This window comes from Hypanus sabinus, chromosome 27 (assembly GCF_030144855.1).
Source record: "Hypanus sabinus isolate sHypSab1 chromosome 27, sHypSab1.hap1, whole genome shotgun sequence".
In the NCBI taxonomy this organism is placed as follows: Eukaryota; Metazoa; Chordata; class Chondrichthyes; order Myliobatiformes; family Dasyatidae; genus Hypanus; species Hypanus sabinus.
This window is the reverse complement of record NC_082732.1, coordinates 13,875,943-13,899,534: the sequence shown is the minus strand read 5'-3', so window position 1 is coordinate 13,899,534 and position 23,592 is coordinate 13,875,943.

The window sequence follows — 23,592 nt, the reverse complement described above, 5'->3', positions numbered from 1 at the left end:
GTGAGTGGAAGGTGGAGTCTTGACTCGACGTTTATGCCCCTTGTCTGTGTCTACCCCCGAAGAAGAGCCCCGGCTCAGTGCCTGAGTGGAAGGCGGAGTCCTGACTCGATGTTCCTACCTGTTGCCTCCGTTGGGCGGGTCCGGCCGGACTGCCGCTACCCGGCGGGGATTCTGCCCCTACCTACTCGTTGCCTCCGTCGGGCAGGCCCGGCCGGACTGCCGCTGCCTGGCGGGGGTTCCCCCCCTTTCTACCTATTGCTCCCCAAGGGCAGTGGCGGTCCCAGTCCCCAGGGTCCAAGTCCAAGGTCTGCGGCTGCCCATGCTCCTCCTGTCCAAGTCCAAGGTCCGCGGCTGTCCCAGTTCCCTGTTTCCAAGTCCCTAGTCCCCTAGTCCGAGGTTCATATTTCTCTTTGTCCTCGATTTCCCGATCTTCTGTGTAACAAGTAATAAATGCTATTTTATTGTACCTAAGAAAGACGTGTTTGTGTCCTGCGTGTGGGTCCTCTCCCAGCACCCTTATCCCCACCTTGTGACACTGGAGGTGCTCGTCATCATTTTTGTCAGTGACAATGATGTCACCAAGGTAACTTTGATACCTTGGAGCACTCGGCCCTTTGCTCTTTGCCAAATTGCTGGGGCTGGTGTGACGCCAAAGGCAAAACAGTTATACTGGAAAAGTCCCTTGTGAGTGTTGATTGTGAGGAACTTCCTGTTTGACTCCTCAGTCTCCATTTTCAGATAGGCTTGTGACAAGTCAATCTTTGAAAACCTCTCCCCGTCTGCCAAAGATGCAAATATGTTTTCTCTTCATGGCAAGGAATACTGCAAGTTGTGCAATACAGGGTTGATGCTCACTTTGAAATCCCCGCATAGACAAACAACTCCAGCCTTCCCTGTTTTCATCACCAGGACTATGAGAATGGCCCAATCACTCCACTCAACCTTGAAGGGAATGCCAGGTGCCTCCAAGCTCTGCAGCTCAGCATCTACTTTAGGATGTAGTGTGTAAGGCACTGGATGCGCTTTATGGAATCTTCTTGTTGTTGCTTTACCCAGTTTAATTCTGGCTTTCATGCCTTTGAGTTTGCCAATACCCTTCTCAAACACTTTCTCATTAGCATTAAGCAGCTGTGACAGTCTCTGGTTAGTACTACCATTTGGGCTGCAGTTGCCTGTTGATGACACATTGAGAGCTTCGATTGTGTGCCAGTCTAGTTGGATTTTTCTCAACCATTCACATCCAAGAAGTATTGGCCCTCCACGTTTCAATACAAAAAGCTCTAACTGCCGTGTTTGGCCTCCATACATCACATTCACTTTCAGTTTGCCTTTGGGAGATACTTTTTCACCTGTGTAGGTCTTTAGCAGCAACAAGGTCTTTTTTAATGGGAGCTTAGAAAATAGCCTGATGTAGTCAACATATGAAATTGTATACAAAGTTGACCCTGTATCCAGCTCCATTTTCAATTTTACACAGACACATCTATTGTGATATGATAGTGTGATCTGTTTCAGTAATGCTATGATTGATAGCTCACCTTTGTTAGACTCCGTGTTGTCTGATGCTGTTCCACATTAGTCACTTTATGCATTTGTTTAGTTTTGTGTTTGAAACTTTTCATTGTTGTTTTTCTCTTTGGTTGTGCTTTTTCTTTGCCTTGCACACTCATTGTGACCTCATCTGTGACACTTCCTGCAAACTTTTTCTTTGAACCAGCAGTCATTTACATCATGGGACGATTTTCCACACTGGTAACATTTTTGGCTTTTTTGTGCCATTCAGGGGCATTTTGTGTTAATCACCTTCTAAACCCCTTTTCTGTAGTTCTGCTGCATCCTTTGTTGCAGTCTCTAATGATATTGTAATGGTCAATGCCCATTCTGAGGTTAGGTAACTTTCTGACTGTAGCCTCTATGAATGCTTTGAATCTGCATGCCACACACAAGACTGTCCCTAACTGCATCAGCAAGTCCATCTCTAAAATCATGGTATTTGGAAAATTTGCACAGTTTTGAGATGTATTCAGAAATGCTTTCATTCTTTGACTGGTTCCTCAGTTAAATCTAATTTTTTTTTAGTTTTTACCAGCTGTTTAGGGCTCAAACAATTTTGTCAACCGTCTTGCTTGCTGGCTTTCCAAGATGTAAAAGCCTGTACATTTTAGCATCCATTAAGCTGAGAAGCGTGCTGGCTTTCTTTTCCTCACCCACGTTGTTTGCATTATAATAGCAGTTCAACTCTCTCAACATATGATATCAAATTCATCAACTTTCCCAACTAAGGCCATCGTCACTTATTTTCACTTTGCTAATTGTGCATCTTTCACTATGAACTGAGCACTGGTACTCATATCCCTTAGTTCGTGTCCATGTCAGTTTTCTGTGCTGATTAACTCTATTCTCTCACTGTCCAAAGTCTGTTGTTCCATAACTGTCAGTGCCATTGCTGATTTTCTGGTTGACTTTCAGGTTTGTACTCATCATCAATTTGTTGTCCTGTACAACTGCATATCGATTAAAGTAAAAGCATGCACGTGGGAGATGAGGCTTAACAGGGTGTATTCACATTGCTGCTACAGAGAGAGCAGATCAATGCACATAGGGAAGTTTTCAGTCTATACGTAGTGCAAAGGGGAGTCATTGCTCTGAAAGAAATTTCACTGCTGAAAGGCAGGATGCACTCCGACAAACCCATGACTCTTAACGAAGAACAGATGGAAGATTTTCAAACTTTAAAGGTGATATTAAGTACTCCATCTGCATTAGGAATTGAACCCATTTCTGATTCTGTACACTAATGGCTCCACAACTATTGAGCGAGGAATTTGAATGGCTGGTTGGGCTGTTATAAAAAACAAAGTGAGGGTCTCACCAAGCATGGCTCTAGGTACGTCTGCAGTACAGGCGGAACATAAAGCTTTGATTCAAGCCTGTAAGCCAGCAGAAGGGAGATCAGCTAATATCTCCACCAAACAATCGTGAAGCAACAAACCTTCATTCATTGGACTCCTAACAGAACCTGGGGATCAGAAACATCACCAGATCCAACAATTGTGTGGCTAAGTTTGCAGACGATACAAAAGTAGGTGCAGGTGTAGGTAGTGTTGAGGAAGCAGAGTCTGCAGAAGGACTTAGACAGATTGGGAGAGTGAGCAAGGAAGTGGTAGATGGAGTACAGAGTAGGGAATGGTCTGGTCATGGTCTTCAGAAGATTATTTTCTAAACAGGGAGAAAATTCAGAAATCTGAGATGCAAAAGGACTTGGGAGTCCTTGTGCAGGATTCTCTAAAGGTTAAATTGCAGGTTGAATCAGCATTGAGCAAGGGAAAGACAATGTTAGCATTCATTTTGAGAGGACTAGAAGTTAAGAACAACAACGTAATGCTAAGGCTTTATAGGGCATTGGTTAGACTGCACTTAGAATATTGGAACAGCTTTAGGTTCGTTACCTAAGCAAAGATGTGCTGGCATTGGAGAAGGTCTGGGGAGGTTCATAAGAATGATTCTGGATTGAAAGTGTTAATGTATGAGGGGCGTTTGATAGCTCTAGGCCTAAGCTTGTTGGAGTTTAGAAGAATGAGGGGGGAATCTCATCAAAACCTATCAGTTATTGAAAGATCTAGACAGAGTGGATGTGGAGAGGATTTTTCCTACAGTGGTTGAGTTAAGAATCAGAGGGCAGCCTTAAAATAGAAGGATGTCCATTTAGAATAGATGCTGAGGAATTTTTTAAGATCATAGAACAATACAACACAGTAAAGGCCCTTCGGCCCACAATATTGTGCCGACCCTTAAACCCTGCCTCCCATATACCCCGCCACCTTAAATTCCTCCATATACCTGTCTAGTAGTCTCTTAAATTTCACTAGTGTATCTGCCTCCACCATTGACTCAGGCAGTGCATTCCATGCACCAACCACTCTGAGTAATAAACCTTCCTCTAATCTCCCCCTTGAACTTTCCTCCCCTTATCTTAAAGCCATGTCCTCTTGTTCTGAGCAGTGGTGTCCTGGGGAAGAGGTGCTGGCTGTCCACTCTACCTGTTCCTCTTAATATCTTGTACACCTCTATCATGTCTCCTCTCATCCTCCTTCTCTCCAGAGAGTAAAGCCCTAGCTCCCTTAACCGCTGATCATAATCCACACTCTCTAAACCAGGCAGCATCCTGGTAAATCTCCTCTGTAAGCTTTCCAATGTTTCCACATCCTTCCTATAGTGAGGCGACCAGAACTGGACACAGTACTTCAAGTGTGGCCTCACCAGAGTTTTATAGAACTGCATCATTACCCCGTGACTCTTAAATTCTATCCCTCGACTTATGAAAGCTAACACTTCATAAGCTTTCTTAACTACCCTACCTACCAATGAGGCAACTTTCAGGGATCTGTGGACATGTACCCCAGAGGGTGTTGGATCTATGGAATTCATTGCCATGGACATTGTGCAGGCCAAGTCATTGAGTATATTTCATGTGGAGATTGATAGGTGTTAAGTTTGTCTTTTTAACAAAGACAAACGTTGCATGGGTTTACACATTTCCTTACTGGAGACAGTCATGGCTTCTAGCTCCACAATTTAGCGCATGCTCCTAGTTCACCAACGTCACTTCTGTTTCCAGGTGAACCACCCACATTGCACACTGGGAATCGAAGTTTTTTTATGTACACACATCATAACACATCTTCCCCCTTTAAAGAATACAAACACAATAGTATGTCCTCATAAACCTGTAAGGAACAATAATGCCTTCCAACAAAGATACTTACATTAACTTCACTAGTAATGAGCAAATACAGCCCTTTACTCACTCAACAACTCTCAATCTGTCCCTGAGGTGGTTTAATGATCTTTTTTTGGTCTCCTATTTGTTTCCACAGAAGTATTGCTTTTACCTGCTTTGTTAATATTAGTGTCCTTTTGAGAACTCTGAACAACAAGTTTGGTGAGGTCTAATTTGGAGTATTGTGTGCAGTTTGGATCACCTACCTACAGGAAAGATGTAAGTAAGGTTGAAAGAATACAGGGAAAATTTACAAGGATGTTGTCGGGTTTGGAGGACCTGATTTATAAGGAAAAATTGAACAGATTGGGATGCTATTTCTTAGAACGTAGAAGATTGAGAGGAGATTTGATAAGGTATAGACCACAGATCGATGTGCTCATTTCTTTCACACCATTCTGCCAAGATCCTATCTGTTTGTCTCTGTCCTTGTTCTTGCTGTATCCATAATTTGCTTTGCAGGTTTCGTAATCAAGCCCTGGACTACATCCATGTGATCAGTGAGTTTTTGCATGAGCTCCAACTGATTCGGTCTCAATTTACAGAGCTCCGTCTGTTGGCTGCATGTTACAGATACAACTCCTCCTGCCGGCTCATGTTGAACTGGTACTGTAGTTCTGATCTTCGCACCTGTGTGGTCTCCCCATCGTCCCTTTTATTTTTATTTTTCAATGTCAGAGAGGATCGTGGAGATATTTCTGATTTCCATTCTTTTACTGGAAGTCAATGAGAGACAGATTTTGAACCAAAGCTGCACGATGTGGAAGCAAGACTGCTGACATCTTCATCATGATGGCTCTGATCAGTACTGGCATCCAGACTGTTATGCTGTTGTAGCTGTTACAAATGACTATGGAAAGTGGAGTTCTTGTTCTTCTCTTGTAAAATCTCTCTGGGTGCTGTTAGAAGTTACTTGAATTTCTTCAGGTGAGCATCCGAGCCCCTCAAAGACATCTGCATACTCTTCCATGAATGTTGCATGGTCATCTTTGATCTGTGAGGCCACTAAGAAAACTCTTTCCACAAGGTTGAGCCTTTCACATGCAGTCAGACCTAATATTGCCTGCTCTTCCTTTTCAACAATCAGTAGCTGTGCCTTTAGTGCTCTCCTTTGTGCTTGAAGGTCACTATACAGCCTCCTTTTACTGGAATGTTCTCTCCAGTACAGCCAGTCACTTTTAACTTCACTGGGTAAATCCTGCTCTTTACTTTGAGAGTCTTGTAATCAGCCATGGATAATAAATTTATCTGGGCTCCAGCATCAAGCTTGAATGGAATTACTGTCTCATTCAGTCACTGGAATGATCCATTCTGTTTTACCAGCACCAGCAGTTTCTGGAAGATCTACAAAGGTTTCCTCCATTTCCTCACAACTGTATACCCCTTTCTGTAGGCAGCCACAGCTTTGCAGCAGGTTGCAAAATGATTCTTCTTCCCACCTTTGTTGCAGGGCCTTCCATAAGCAGGATGCATCTTTGGGATGTGCATACCTCCACATTTGTTGCATTTATTGTTTGAGCCTACCTTTTTGCTATGCTGTTGCTTTGGGAAATGCCATATGCTCTGCTGCACTGTCTTCACAGCATGCACTGTTGCTTTTGCTCTGTGTAGCTCCTTGCGCTCATGTGGTCTCCATTGCCCTACAGATATTCACAGCCTTTTCCAGTGTTAAACCTCTCTCTGAACCCATTAACCAGAATTCCACAAACTATTTCGTCTCTGACTAGTGAGCCTCTTAATTCTCTAAACTCACAGGGCTTACTCAGTATGTGAAGCTCAGTCAAGTACTGGTCAAAGCTAACACCTTGTTTATGTTCACAAGGGAAGAAATTATATCTGTCAAACATGACATTTTTACTTGGGACAAAATACTGCTCAAATTTTGTCATTACAGTGTCTAATATCCAGGCTATCTCATCAATTCGAAAACTGTTGTAGATGTCCAAAGCATCTTCGCCAGTTACATGTAGAAAGATAGATGCTTTAAATTTTTCATCTGCACCTCCGGCTCTACTCATTGCTAACTATATATTGAATTGTAGTTTGAAGTGTTTCAAATTATCGGCTAGATTCCTGGTAAGTAAATAGCTGCAGAAGGACCTAGGTTATTCATTGCAGAATTTTTGGGCTCTCACCTGATATTCTGTTGGTGAATCTGGTGAACTTCTGCAGCTTCAAGACACAGTGTGGCAGCTTCTCTCCATCGGAACCAATATCTCTTTCTTAGTCACTCGTGGTATTCATTTACACTCTGTACTTAGACCTCACACCAACTTCTGACAATATGGAATGTTTGTTCTTTAACAACGAGAAACTTTACATGGATTTAAATGTTAACACATTTATTAACAGCAGACACACGTGAGGGCCAGCTCCCAGTTCACCAAAGTCACTTCCAGTTCTGGGTGAACTGCCCACATTGCACACTGGGAAATGGAGTTCTTCATTATGTACACAATAATAACACAATAGGTTCTTGATTAATATGGGTGTATAGGTTACTGGGAGAAAGCAGGAGAATGGGGTTGAGAGAGATGATGAATGGTGGAGCAGACTTGATTACCTGAATGACCCAGTGCTGCTCCTTCGAATCAGAATCAGAATCTGGTTTATTATCACCGGCATGTGACGTGAAATTTGTTAACTTAGCAGCAGTTCAATGCAATACATAATCTAGCAGAGAGGAAAAATAATAATAAATAAAATACAGTGTAACAATAAATAAACAAGTAAATCAATTATATTTATTGAATAGATTTTTAAAAATGTGCAAAAACAGAAATACTGTATGTTTAAAAAAAAAGTGAGTTAGTGTCCAAAGCTTCAATGTCCATTTAGGAATTGGATGGAACAGGGGAAGAAGCTGTTCCTGAATCATTGTATGTATGCCTTCAGGCTTCTGTATCTCCTACCTGATAGTAACAGTGAGGAAAGGGCATGCCCTGGGTGCTGGAGGTCCTTAATAATGGACGCTGCCTTTCTGAGACACCGCTCCTGAAAGATATCCTGGGTACTTGGTAGGCTAGTGCTCAAGGTGGAGGTGACTAGATTTACAACCTTCTGCAGCTTCTTTCAGTCCTGTGCAGTAGTCCCTCCATACCAAACAATGTTGCAGCCTGTCAGAATGCTCACCTATACAACTATAGAAGTTTTTGAGTGTATTTGTTGACATGCCAAATCTCTTCAAATTCCTAATAAAGTATAGCTGCTGTCTTGCCTTCTTTATGACTACATCAATATGTTGGAACCAGGTTAGATCCTCAGAGAGCTTGACACTCAGGAACTTGAAGCTGCTCACTCTCTCCACTTCTGATCCTTCTATGAGGATTGGTATGTGTTCCTTCATCTTACCTTTCCTGAAGTACACAATCAGCTTTCTCATGTTACTGACGTTGAGTGTCAGGTTGTTGCTACAACACCACTCCACTAGTTGGCATATCTCACTCCTGTACACCCTCTCGTCACCACCTGAGATTCTACCAACATTGGTTGTATCATTAGCAAATTTATAGATGGTATTTGAGCTATGCCTAGCCACGCAGTCATGGGTATAGAGAGAGGAGAGCAGTGGGCTAAGCACACACCCCTGAGGTGCACCAGTGTTGATCGTCAGCGAGGAGGATATGTTATCACCAATCAGCACAGATTGTGGTCTTCTGGTTAGGAAGTTAAGGATCCAGTTGCAGAGGGAGGTACAGAGGCCCAGGCTCTGTAACTTCTTAATCAGGATTGTGGGAATGATGGTATTAAATGCTGAGCTACAGTCGATGAACAGCATCCTGACATAGGTGTTTGTGTTGTCCAGGTGGTTTAAAACCGTGTTGAGAGCAATTGAGATTGTGTCTGTCGTTGACCTACTGTGGTGATGGCAAATTGCAATGGATCCAGGTCCTTGCTGAGGCAGGAGTTCAGTCTAGTCATGACCAACCTCTCAAAGCATTTCATCACTGTCCTACATTTTATGGTTGAAACAGAGGAATCATCTACTGTCTTTCCAGACTGTAAGAACTACCAAATAAAACGTGCTGTTGCTCTTATTTACTGGATGGCCAGTTAACTGTCACATCCACACTTGAAGGAAGAATGCAAACCAAACATTACTGCATGCTAATTTAAATGTACTTTTCATCTTTGGAGAGCAACGTAAAATAAATTTCGGAGTTACTTAGCAATCTGTTGCCCCTCCCACATGTACCCACAATGCACCCATCCATGCACAGACACTTTAACACACAGAATTTAAAAATGCCTTTGCTGTCTATTATATCTAATAATGCCCACGGCCAATGATCTCTGCTTCTTTGTAGCTACTGTGCACATTTCTCTTTGTGGCTGTGATCCAAGATGTGATTATTCTACAGCTAGAATGGACTATATTTCTCCCCTAATATCCCTGCCTCGTCTGCTCAACCCTTTAGGCCATTAACCTATTTTACAGAGTCATACAATGTGAAAACAGACCCTTTGTCCCAACTCATCCATTCTGACCAAGATGCCTAACTGCAATAATAATTTTAACAAGGCTCTTTCTGCCAGTGTGGTCTGGGAATTAAACCAGGGACCATTGCCTAGAAATTCAGTTGGGTTATGCTAATTTTTACTAATATTATGAAACCAATGTTTTTTTCTGCAGCCGAGCACAACAATAGCCATTTTCTTGACAGATCACATAATTTCAGAAATCTGGTCAATTTTTCAGATCCATCACTCTTGCAACCTGGAGATAATTTCTGTCTCCATGGTGTACTGGGTACACATCTTAGGTAACATTGCATAGCAATGTGGACCCTGTGATTGTGGTGATACCTGTCATTGACCTCTCCCCAGTCCCTCCGGAGGGCTAAATTAGGATGCCTGTGAGAAAATAAATTGGGGTTCTCACCCATACTCTTTCCTCAGTGGGCTGCCAGTCTAAATCTTCTTTCCTCCGTCAAGCCTTTCCAATGAATGCAAACCATCCAACGTGCCTTCCTGGAACCTCTCCTGAAATTGTCATTGGAAATCATAGGAAAGACTGGCATTTATTGTTTCTCCTTAATGGCCTTGTTTAATACATTGGTGGATCTTGCTACATCAATTCAAAGAGCCTTTAAGAATGGTTAACCACTCAGGTTGTCACAGGATTTTCCTTCACTAAAGTTCAATAGTAAAATAATTGGGAAACTTATTCACATTATCTGATACTTAAAAAAATATTATTATTATTTAATATATGACGCAAACTCAATATCATGCATTTCAGCCATACCATGGGTAATATCACACCTGAGACGGGTGTGTGGTTCATTTCTTTGAGTCATTGTGTATGATACAGAGTTGCATTCCATCACACTATGGCAGCAAAAGGGATTTCATATTTGAGTTTTCCTGTAAATGCGTCCCTCTGAGAGTGCCCAATCAACAACAGGCAAAAAATAAGCCAGGCTCCAAATCTAATTAAATGTGACTCACACTTGCATGTAGCCCATTGTCCTCCCATACTCATGCTAAATCAAAGTTGCACTGTTAATCACACACACTGCCAAACTGAAACTCAAGATCAGGTTCTTTATTCAAATCCAGTAACTTCAGAGTGCAATTTTTCTATACCTGTTCCTAGTTATGTGGAGTTGAAAGCTATAATAGGACTGGTTAAAAGGGAAGGAGACTATGCATATAAATAAGAAAAATATTAACTAGGAGCTAAAGAAAATGATTTAAACCGAATCATTTGTAATGCTCAGCTTCAGATATTTGACAACTGAAGTGACATTGCTGCTGATACTAATGGGAGACTTACTGCCAAGTCTAATCTTCACAGCTGGTTGAATATTAGTGAGCTCATCATAGAACAGTCTGCAGTTTGAACTGTGTCTTAATCCTGTGACATTAGCCATCTGCTGTAATTTGAGTCCCATCACACAGAATGATTACTGTCATCAGCAGTGATAAGCCGATGGCATATTTTGGTTCGATCTATTCTTCACACCGTCCTGCCGAATTTCTCTTTCCGTTCTCCAGTACATCTCCCATGCTTCACCTGGCCCAGGCATGGTAAGGCAACAGTTAACATGATGAGCAGGCACGGACAGATTGCAGATAGAGTGCAGACAGCCCAGGCAAGAAAGGTCTTTAGAGCATCACTTCCCTTTGCATAGCAAGTTACTGGAGCTATTTCACTGACTGGAACTGAGATAAGAATATAAAGGAAGGTTGTGAAACAAACACTCACGCCAACTAAGGAACAGTTGATTTAGTAACTTACACAAAATGCTGGTGGAACGCTGCAGGCCAGGCAGCATCTATGGGGAGAAGCAATGTCCACACAAAATGCATTCCACCAGCATTTTGTGTCTGACAGTGCTTCTTCCTATAGATGCTGCCTGGCCTGCAGCGTTCCACCAGCATTTTGTGTGTGTTTCTTGAATTTCCAGCATCTGTAGATTTCCTCATGTTTGTGTGCTTTATTAACTTGATAGGTAGTAGTTTCTATTGACTTTTAACGCCTCTATTGTGAATGGTGATTGATGTTGCCAGTGTGGAATTCAACATACAGATTTTACCAGGTGACAGAGGCCGTGTTATTCTCCTTGTGCACAAGTAAAATTAAGTATGTTTGAGGAATAAGTGTGAATTTTCAGACTTCAGTTAATCGGCGAAGGCATAGGAAAGTTCCTCATCTCTTTCCCCAAACAAGTCCTCACCTCATATTCCTTCCCTCAGACCTTTCTTTCCACTTGACCCTCAAAAACAAGAACAAAGATGAAGCAGATGCTGCAAATCTGAAATTAAAACAGAAAATGCCGAGCTGCTCAGCAGTTCAGGTAGCATCTATGGAGACAGCAACAGAATATATATTGCTGGTTAATGACCACTTATCACAACTGGAAAATGCTTGAAGTTTAACCTGTTTAACACTTAGCAAAGATAGGGATTGCCAGCATAGAAGGGTGTCTAGAAGAGGTAGGTTAGAGTTTATTTTGTTCTTTTGTTTATTGACTTGGAAACAAAAATGATGAAATTGAAGCAGAAGTGAGAATGTACAAAACAAGAGCCTGCAGGAGCTAGGATGTGGCACAAAAAGAACAAAGTGCTGGAAGAACTCGGTGGAGCAGGTAGCATCTGTGGAGGGAAATGGACAGTCGACTTTTCAGGTCAAGATCCTTCATATGGATTAGAGACAGCCAGTATGAGGAGGTAAGGGGAAGGGGTGGGGCAAGAGTTGGCAAGCGATAAGATTAGAGATAGTGACAGAGTCTGAGGGGTGATATCTGGAGATGAAGGAGGCTTGAAATTGACTTCCTGAGCCTGGAAATGGGAGGCCAGGAACAGAGCCTATTAGGCTACTGGGCAGGTAAGGGAAGGGGGTGTTGGAAGTAATAGCAAGGGTGTAGGAATATTTGAAAATTAGTGCAGGATAAAGGAGTGCATTTATAGAGGTGATTTGGGAAAGACAGTCTTAACAGTGACATAATCAGATGTCAGGTTTAAAGGCTTCCTGCAAGAGTCATATTGTCCACATTATTGGTTTTGAAGCACAACCCAGTTTATAATTTTGCACTCGTTTGTACTGGCAGTCTGATTCTGACAATTGGGTTACGTGAACATAGTAAAGAATCCATGGGACATGAGTTTCTCATCACTATAGATTGTCAATGAATGACAGTGACATTAGGTGATGAATGTTTAATATGCTGCTGCCATTTTAATATGACACTGTTTTATTAAGTGTCTGTAATGAAAGTATGGGACACTAGAAGCACCCAGTGGATCAGCTCCATGAAGAGAAACATCGAGTTGACAGGTAATAATATTAAATTCTGAGAATGGTTGAGGGTAGAGGTGAAGGGAAACTTTAATATTGAGCACTTTAAACAGGGTCCCAACTTGTTTTATCCACTGCTTACGGGAGAAGGGAGAAGCGTTTTGTCTTTTGTAATGTTTCTTATTTTTAACCCATATGTGTCTGAAAGCTAAAAGAAGTAAGGAGAGCTGGAGTAATGAGTTTATGCTTGAGTGGGAGGAAGAGAAATAAGAGAAGTGGCTCGATGGACTTTGGCTCAATGGGCTATCCATCCCATTGGGGGCTGTGAAGATGCGATCAGCTGATAATGTGTCTCAATGTTCTCTGACCCCAAGATGACTCCTCACTATACTGTCCCAGCTCCACAACACCTCGTCCACCCTTGTGACTGCAGACTCCACCTCCCCACTCCCATCACTGCACAGCAAAGATCCTTCAGCCTGCAATATTGTGCTGACCTTTTAACCTACTCCAAGATCAATTTCACCCTCCCTTCCACAAAGCCCTCCATTTTTCTTTCATCCGTGTGCCTGTGAATCTTTTAAATGTCCTTAATGTACCCGTTTCAGCCAGCACTGCTCTGCATACCTATCACTGTCTGTGTAAAACACCCACCTCTGTCAACACCCTCTATACTTCCATAAATCATCTTAAAATTATGCCCTCTCATATTAACCATCTCTGCCCAGGTCACCCCTTGCCCATGTTTGCCCACTCAAACTCTCTTTCATAAGGCATGCTTTCTAATCCAGGCAGCATCCTGGTAAATCTCCTCACAACTTTTCGAAATCTTCCACGTCCTTCCTACAATGAGCTGGCCAGAAAGGAATGTGATATTCCAAGTGTGGTCTAACTAGAGTTCTGTAGAGCTGCAACGTTACCTCATTGCTCTTGAAGTAAATCCCCATGACTAATGAAAGCAAATACACCATTTGCCTTCTTAACCACCCGATCAAATTGCATGGCGACTTTGAGGGATTTATGAATATGGACCCCAAACTTGCCCTGTTTCTGTGCACTGCATATGTTGTGAAATCTGTTGTTTTGCAGCAGGAGTACAGTGCAGGATATAAAAAGATACTGTGGGTTACAAAAGTACATAAGTACTACAAAAGACAAATAACAAGATGCCACCCAAAGTTTGTAAATCCAAATACAATCTGGATCAGGGCTGGATGATAAGTTTGATGAGGAAACTCACATCTTTGATGGTGTCAGCTCTTGCATTGACCACAATCTCAACCATGGCTTTGAAAACAAAGGCTAGGATCACTTCTTCCTGCTGTACATAAAGCATAGAAAAATACAGCACAGGGACAGGCCCTTTGGTTCATAATGTCTGAGCCATTTAAGAAACCAATTTAAACAAATCCCATCTGCCTGCACATGGTCCATATTGCTCCATTTCTTGCCTGTTCATGTGTCTGCCTACAAGCTACTAGAAATTCTGCTTCCACCTTCAGCTCCGGAAACATGTTCCAGGCACCCACTACTCTCTGGGGGAGTCATCTACCTGACGAGTATCCTTTCAAATCCACTCCCCCACCCCAGCTTAAAGCCATGTCCACTAGCAGTTGGCATATCTGCCCTAGGAAAAAGAGTTGGACTATCTACAGTATGCTTTCTAAGTCTCACATAATCTTGTATACCTCAGATAGGTTGGCCCTCAGCCTCTAATGCTCCAGAGAAAACAAACAAGGTTTTTTCCAAGATCTTCTTATAGCTAATTCTCTCTAAAATGTCCTTGACTTCAAGTCAATCATCAGTGCAGGGCCTGGATGTGTCCGGGGCAAAGGAGCAGTTAGGAAAAACCATTATGGGCACTATCCACCCTGAAAACTGCCTTTTCCAAAAGCTCATTTCTGGAATGCTCTACAGAGCTAATAAAACAAGAACTTTATGCCACCTAAATAATTTCTTGCTCCAGACAGTTAATCTGATCAGGTTAGCCCCTCCCCTCACCCACTCTATCTATTTCCCCTTCATTACACTGCACTGTAAACACTTGGAAGCACTTTTTATAATGCTATTTGTATTCTAAATTCATGCCTGTATTTATGCACATTTTGTTTCAGATCCATACTTTAACCTATTTTTATATAATTCTTTATTCTTCATAATTGTTGAGCATTGATGGTTTTGTTGCATGTCACGCCAACACACTACAGCAAATTCCTAATACGTGTAAATATATATGACGAATAGTACTTGATCCTTGTTCCAGGCAACATCTTCTGCAATCTCTCGAAAGCCTCCACATCCTTCCTGTAATCCTGTGACCAGAAAGTCACACAGCATTCCAAACATATCCCAACTAAATTGAGTTTAGCTGCATGACTTGCAAACTTTTATACTCAATCCAATGAAGGCAATTATGTGGCATCAACGATCCTCGGTGTACTGCTATTTACTGAATGTTTTCCTCTTGTACTTGACCTTCTAAATTGCAACCTCACAATTTTCCGTATTAAACTCCACAGTCATACTCCACCCATGTTTCCAGCTAATGTTCCTCCTGTTGTAAGTTTGATTACCTTCCCCACTATTCAAAACTTTTGTGTCATCTACAAATTTATGAACCAGCTCACTTCCATTCTCATTCAAATCACTTACGTAAAATACAAGCGATTCTGCGGATGTTGGAAATCCAGAGTAAAGCACAAAATGTTGGAGGACCTCAGAACATCAGGCAACATCTATGGAAAGGAATAAGGTGGTGAAACTTGGGCAAAGACTTGAAAGGAAAGGGGAAGAAGACAATAATCATAGGTAGGGGGAGGGGAAGGAATACAAGCGAAGCCAAGTGAGAGGAAAACGACAGTGGGCGTGGGAGTGGGGATGAAATGGGAAGCTAGGAGGTGATAGGAAGAGGGTAAAAGGCTGAAGAAGAAGGAATCTAATAGGAGAGGAGAGTGCACCATGGGAGCAAGGGAAGGAGGAGGGGTACCAGCGGGAGGTGGCAGGCACATGTTAGGAGAAGGGAAAAGGTAAGAAGGCCAGAATATGGAATGGAAAAAAGAGGAAGCTAGAGAAATGATGTTCATGCTGTCAAGTTGGAGACTACCCAAATGGATTATGAGGCATTGCCCTCCAACCTGAGAGTGACCTCATTGTAGCAGCTGAGGAGGCTGAGGGCTGACACGTTGGAATGGGAATTAAAATTAAAATGGTTGGCCACAGGGAAGTCCTCTTTGTTGCGGACTGTACAGGCCCTTCAGCTGACGATAAGTTGCTGACCTTTTATCCTACTCTAAAATCAATTTAACCCTTCCTCCCATGTAGCCTCTATTTTACTTTCACCCATGTGCCTATCTCTTGAATGTCCCTAACATTTCTCTTTACCACCATCCCTGGCAATGTGTTCCACACACCCACCACATATATCATAAACAACAGATAACACAGGGATCTGGGCACAAGTGAGTTTAAACAGACTGCAGGATCCAGGAACCCATTGTGTGAGAGGCAGTTCAAGAACTAGGGATATGGCGTGTTAGAGGGAGGGCAGACCTTTCTCCTGTACTGTTAAAGGGAATGGAAGAATAGTGGTCTTGGTATGTAGGAAGGAGTGGGAGTGGGCTTGGACCCCAGTGTGTTAGGAGGGTGTGAACCAGCATCTAATGAGCTAGATGGTGAACTATCAGGGCTTCTGCTCACCTTCTCCTTTCCCACCCCTTCTACAGCTTCCCCTTTCTTGTAATTTCTTCTGCAACGTGGTTCTTTCTTGTGTTTCAGGGAAGGGGAATCTGCCATCCTCACCTGGTCAGGTCTATCTGATATCAGACCCACCAAAGTGGTTGTCCCTTAAATGCTTCATTAAATCAGTGGCAATTGGGAATGTACAATAATGCCTCTAATGTTGCCATTGATTGATGACTACATCCCATGAACAAATAAGTAATGACGTAAAATAAGAATCCAACTAATTAATTACAAGTTGCATCACACAGTCTATCATAATTTATTAATTGACACGTTTTGACTGAAGCCACACTGCTCTCAGAGGCTGCCTTTGTACATGGGTAACTGAAATCCTCGAGCTGACATGCAAGCTGCTGGTGAATCAGAGAAATCCCCTACCAGAATTAATCACACAAACTGTACGTCAAGCAGAATGATTATCTGCCTCAATGTGGCTTTGGACGTGATTATGCGTAAAGTTCACAATGTGAGAGCATTCAAAGTGTGAGCTGAGGGAATATGACTGGGTGCATGACTTGTGGCATAGGGATTTCCAAGGAGCTGTGTAAAACTGTGACTTCTAGCTCCCAGTTAGCTGGCTCAATCACAAACACTCCAAAACAAAGCAATCAAGGGCGACTTTTAAATGTGCTGCTATTTGAAAATATTACAATGCCTGTGTCAGAGACAATGCTTTTGTTTTCCGTCATTTTACACTAGAAGTTATGGAGCCCTTACACCTAAAGACTTTACACATTCAAGTACAATCATTGTAGACACCCCATCTTGTCCACCAGATTTTGATTAATGAGAATCCATCTACTGTACATTGGCTAAGTTGGATAAACCATTCATTTTGGCATTTGAGTCCATTTCAAAGACAATGCTCATTACTATTTATTGTGTTGGTCATTTTCAACAGTTTTAAAAAAGCAGTCGACAAGTGATCAAGAAAATAAGAGGAGGGGTGGGACCCTTGGCCCTGCAAGCATGCCTTGCCATTTGATTTGATCATGGTGATGGACCAGATGTGAGTAAATGGCAACGGCAGGGGAGGCTGAAGGATCTATTTCTGTGTTATGCGACTCTAGCTTCTCTGCCCCAGGCTTCAATTCCTACTTCTGTGTCTGTTGCACATCGCCCTCAATTTCCCAATCATTTAAAAATTTGTCCACATTCTCTTTAACTATCTCCAGTAAAGTGGCCTCTATAATCATCTGGCTTGGGTTTGCCATGTTGTTGGTATAGTCTTTCCCTCATGAGATATATTTTTATCTAGAGATATAGCACAAAACTGGCCCTTCTGGCCCAAAATTCCTGAACTGCCCAATTACATGTGACCAATTAATTTACTAACCCGTATGTCTTTGGACTGGGGGAGCAAACTGGAGCATCTGGAGAAAGCCTACCTTGCCATGATAAGAAAGCACAAACTCCTTATAGACAATGATGGAATTGAACCTGGGTCGCAGGCAGTGTAATAACCTTAGGTTAACTGCTGCACTACTGTCCTGCCCCAAAACACTGAGACACTATGGCAGGTGAATAAAGTAGACAAGTAGAGCTGGAGAGGAGTTCTCCTTGGTGCACGAGCTTGTTCATACTCTCGACCTACATTCATACACGGCCTTTTGCAACCTCGAGATCTTCCAAAGCATTGTAAAATGTAGGTATTTTCTAATTTTAGAAACAAAATAACTGATTAATACACAGTAAATTTCCATACCACCAATGTGATAATGACATGATAAGAGATGTTGCGTGATGTTGGTTGAGTGTATATTAGAGGCAAGGACACTAAAGAGAACTCTACTCTTGCTCAACTTTATCTAATATATTCATCTGAGTTTAGGGCCTCAATTTTACATCCCATCAAGAATTGGCTCCACCAACAAAGTAGCATTCTCTCAGAAACTCCAAATCTCTGTCACAAGACTAACCCCAGACTGTTTTGGATCCAAAATCCAAACAGGAACATCCAGCGGTTTAAGTGACTCTATGAATTTCAGGTTAAGACTGGTCCTTCAAGAAGCTTTTCATCAATAGTTCTTTGGTTGTTAAAATGCAATTGCCTTAGTGATGAGTCTCAGAATGTTTTTTTTAAAGGAAGGTGAAACATTTGTTGTTTCAAATTCCAATTGGTTACTTTTATCTTTGATTTAAACTATTCACTGCTTTACAAAATGAAGACGGCACCAAAATATTGTACCCTTTGTCCTGTATTATTGGAGAATCTAACACAATATTTTATATAATTTTCTTCATTTAGGCTTTGTTTAATTCTGAATGTTTTTTTTCCCACTTTCTGTTTAGTTATCCTTTGCTCCTTGAATGTTCAGTTATTGCTGAGATGCTCTCATTCTCCACTATTAATTCATTCATGACCACAACAGCAGATCTTTATATCTTCATCAATACTCCATGTTTTTACAAACAATAATCTGTGCAACTACAGCCTGTTTGAAAAGATCTGAGATCCAATTTTGAACTCAGCTGGTCAATGTACCCTTATTTCCTCTACCTTTGGTGCTTCTTAAAACTTCACGAGGTTACAGCTCCATGAGAACTGATCTGGTGCCTGGAGTTTCTAATTTTTCAGCATACCATTCTTTTAAGTTCACAACTTAGCTTTTACTTTGAGTTGGCGCATAGTTTTGCAGCCCTCCCACAGTGCTGTTACTTGCTATTTCGTAAGTATCCTCAATGAGGTGAGTGTTGAAGAAGAATGACTTTCGAGACCAGATTTCAAGCAGAGATACCCTTATACAGCATGATATCATGGAGAGCCTGCAAAGATCTGCAAGGCTCTAAGTTCCAGAGCAAATTTGGCATCTATTTATACTGCTGAACAGGCGATTTCTACGTGACTACTGGCATGCAAGTGAATCTGTTGCAAATGGGTGCTCCATCCAGTTTTATTTCTTCTCTGTGTAAACACAGTCAAGCTGGTACAATGGAGTGGCTGACAAAGCCACTTCAGAGGGCAGTTAGATTTATCCTAACTAAAGCCTATTTGCTCTGTAAATACAGTCTACAGCAGACTCATGAACAACATCAAAGAGACTCCAAATTCTTGACTGAATTTATGGCAAAGTCTCCCAAGCAAAACAGGATTATTTTTAAAGCAAATTGCACTGAGTGGGAATAATTAAACGCCATGTTATGTGTTCAAATCTATCACACTTAATTCTGGTCTCCAACGTTATTGATGGCATAAAATTACCCAATCATCTCAGTTCTGTGAGTGTGGAATCATGTGTGTGCCAGAGCAGATGAGGATGACAGATTTCCTCCCCTGAAGTCATTAATAAACCAGATGGGTGCTTTTGATAACTTGAACCCAGCAAAGTTATTCCTAGCCCACCCAGTCATCTTAGAAACATCAGGCCACTGGTGTCTAAATAGGAAGAACTGTCCCACATGTTAGTCAAGCAATACATAGTTGTACTCATAGACTCAGACATTTCAGAGAATTGACCAGGCTCAGTCAGCTCATGAAAGCAAAATGTTTCCTGCACTCCTGATTCTTGTTTATTAATTGAATTTAAATTTCACAGCCTCTGTAGAGGGTGTTGAAATGCACTTAGTTTAGATCTCTGGATAAATAATAACACAGACTATTAATTCTGAGGTCTAGACTATTCCTTTAATAACTGGTGAACTTGTCTTCCCAACTCCAAAACTCCTCCCATATCACTAACTTCACTGGTTCAAAGGAGACTTGTCACTCCTGTCCAAATCTTTGATATCAACTTTGCCAGCAATAAAGTATGTGCAGTGGTTTTCTACTTATTTCACCACTTTTGTAATATCTCTATTCAGCTCCTTTAGAATTGCCGATTCTGCTTCCTGTATATCCGAGTAGACACTCAATGAGATCTTTCCACATTTGTGATCTCACCATCAATCATGTTTGGAGACTAGATACACAGTAAGTGTAATTGTTATGACATGCATTGTGCATTCTTTAATTATCCTTGCAATTTGCTTTAAAAATAATTCTTGTTTTGCTTGGGAGACTCTGTTAAAACATCAGGTATGAGTTTGGAAATTTTTTGATGTTGATTTTCAGATATTTCTGCCTAATTCACCTTCCTGAAGTAATTTACAAACTTTTGCAACATTTGCCAGATTCCTTAATGTTCCTTTAAGAATTCAGGAGATAGAAGTTAATTTATGGAACTCCAAACAAAATAGGTGCAATACTGCTAAAATTGTCATTAACACCGTAGAGGACAATTTTACACATAGTTCAAGATGACTTTACACCCACTGTAAAAGTTATCTCATTTGCAGCATGACTTTCAATCTTCCAAGCACGTTTTTCCCTGAGGTATTTTTCCATGAAATGTCAACAACACCAGACCCATCTTCAAAGTTCATCTGTAGTGACATCTTTAATCATAGCCTTAAAAAAACAGCAGTTCTTATTTACACAGAGAGGTAACAGTCTTTTATTATATTTCTTCCCCATTTAAAAGGGCAAAAATGAATTATGTTCTCCTGTCTTCGCTGAGATCTGACAATACCTACCAGCTTTGCCATGACTGCTTTGGCCCTGAATGTCAGAGTCAGGGTCAAACTCAAACTCGGCTTTCTAGTCTTAGGATCATTCCAGGCTGCTATCAATAACAACAGTAATCCTCTTCCAGAAATGCTGAATTACACAGTTGGTCAAACCACATCTATAGAAAAGCCAGTTAGTGTTTTGGGTCACGTAGTCTGAACACCGTCTAATGAACATATCTCTGATACTGGATGAGTCTATATTGTGAAGGGTGAAATCAAATTTGGAATTAGCTAAGAGATTCTGTGGATGTTGGAAGTCTGGAGCAACACCCAGATAAAATGCTTGAGGAATTCAGCTGGTCAGGCAGCATCTTTGGAGTTCTGAGGAAGGGTCTCAGCCTGAAACATTGAGTGCTTATTTCCCTCTGTAGTTGCTGCCTGACCTGCTGAGTTCCTCGAGCATTTTGCCTGTGCTGCTATCGGAATGAGCTGCTCACGATCTCTGCCTTAGCACATAACTCATGGCTGTGTTAATGAGGTCACCAAAACTCAAGGAGAGGAGACTTCATCTATTTTTACCCTAGCCTATGAGAAGCGTTTGCCTCCATCAAAGGCTGTTCCATAAGGAAAGGTTTTTGGAGACTATACTCAAGTGCTCAGGTGGACCTCTCTACTGAGGATGCCCGACTTTTTGACCCTGGAGGGTCTGTGTGGTCTGGTTGTACAGAGAACATGCCTCCTGCAGAGCTTACACTTCAGCAATCTGTGCAGGTTGTGCAGACGCAAGCTCACACCCACTTCTCCTCATTGTAGTAACCATTGGCGACATACCCCTGCATCAGGAAAGTTTGTTCCCTTCAGTGACTGGCTGCCTAGATCAGACCTGCTGGTTTATATGGTGCTAACAGCAAGAACTTACATTACCTTTAACAGGTAACACGGCCATGATCGACTCCATCTCTTGCTGATCTCACCGATTAAAGCGCTGGGGAAGATTGAAATCATCGAGGCGGGTGCAGAGGGGGAGCGCGTGCTCGGGGCTGTCCACCAGCCCCTCGCTGACTTGCCGGAGGAGGTGTCTGCGTGTGGCGGTCTCTCACCTGCTACTCCCGAGGGAAGGTCCTGGCATTCGAGTGATCCCGTTCGCGGATGGTGATAGAGCAAAGTTGAATCGATGTGGATTGTAGACTTGAACTCTAATTCAGTCTTCATGTGTTCCAGTTTTAGCTCTGGTTCTGGTCACTCATTTTTGGGCGATTTTTGGATCGGGGTGGTCTGCAGATAATGAACTGAAATATGCCTTTTAGTTTGGTGTTTTATATTTTGTGTTTTTGCTTGTTTCCTCTCTGTTGCCATTTGTGTGTTTTTTTTTGGTGTGTGGGGTGCGGGGGGGGGGGACTGATGTTGGATATTTCTCTTTGAACGGGTTGGTTCCATGGTTCTTCTTTATTTCGTGGCTGCCTGTGGTGAAGACGAATTCCAGAGTTGTATACTGCACACACACTTTGATAATAAATGTACTTTGAACCTTTGAATCAACTCAGTCTCTGCTCAGTGCTATGCAGGGAAGCTCAACAAAGCTGTCTGCGAATCTTCTCTCTGAAGCTCCATGTGCCTTCCTGTAGCTTGTCCTATGTTGCTGTAATTTCTTGGTCCACCGCTCAATTGACAATAAAGATCTGGGATGTTCTCTCCAGCAGGCTGTAGAGCCTTAAGGCCAATTGAAACATGCAGATCTGAGCTCCGTAGGTGAGAGAATTAAGGAACAAACATGAACATGGGAGACTGAGACTGGAGAGAATGTTCCAGATCACCACTGAAATTTGAGTAAAGAAGTGAATCTGGGAACTTCTCCAGCACTGAGTCAACTCATACTGAAGAAATAACAGCAGCCATGACTGGATTGAATAAAGTCAAATACACCTTTACTTGAGCCACGAGCAAACTTTAGAACAGGCATAAGGGTTTTTGAATAGTCTGAATTCTCTGCTGAAACAAAGTTTGGTTAAAACTGAGAAGCTGCTCATCTGTCAGTCTGATTTCTAGCAGGCAAAGCTCCAACCAGTGTGTTCTCACTAATGAGACATGATAGGATAGACCGATCTGTGGTCTGTAAAAACAGCCTCTCTGCAAATGTGAGCAACACATATTTTATGAGCGTGGTTTTTTTTTGTAAGGTGATGCAAGCCTTGACATTAAGAACTTTAAAAAACAGATTCCATTCTGCAGAACGATGTAATTGGAGCTGAAATGTGTTTAATCATTTTGCCTTGTGCGTGAGAGAGACATCCAGACAGGTGTTAGAGGCTCCAGTAGGTCTAAGGGATTTTTCTTATTAGTTGTCTTCAACTATTTCCTCTCATAAATAATACACTTGTTTGTTCTGATGATTGTACAGGACTGTGCAAAAGCCTTAGGCACAATTATATAGCTAGGGTTCCTATGAGATTTGCACACTACAGCATTTGTCAATGTGGAGCGGAGAGTGAATTTGTAAATCTGGTGGGAGCAAAGGATATTGGGAATGGTGAGGGTGGAGCACTGCGGGACAGGTGGCAGAGAAGAATTGCCGAGGTGGGGAAAACGGGTGCTAACGCACCCAGCCCTGAGACACCTGGCAAGGTCACTGATTCCAAACAATTAGTTTATTGATCATTCCAGAATGTCTTTCTGGTGTTTCCCGCTCCCTCCCCTCTGCATTGCCCTTTTCCCGACCATGATTCCCCTCTCCCTGCCTCCTTCCCACTCTCAGTCCACAATCGAGACCCATATCAGAATCAGGTTTATCAACGTTGCAAATGTTATGAGATTTAGTTTTGGTGGCAGCAGTACAGTGAAA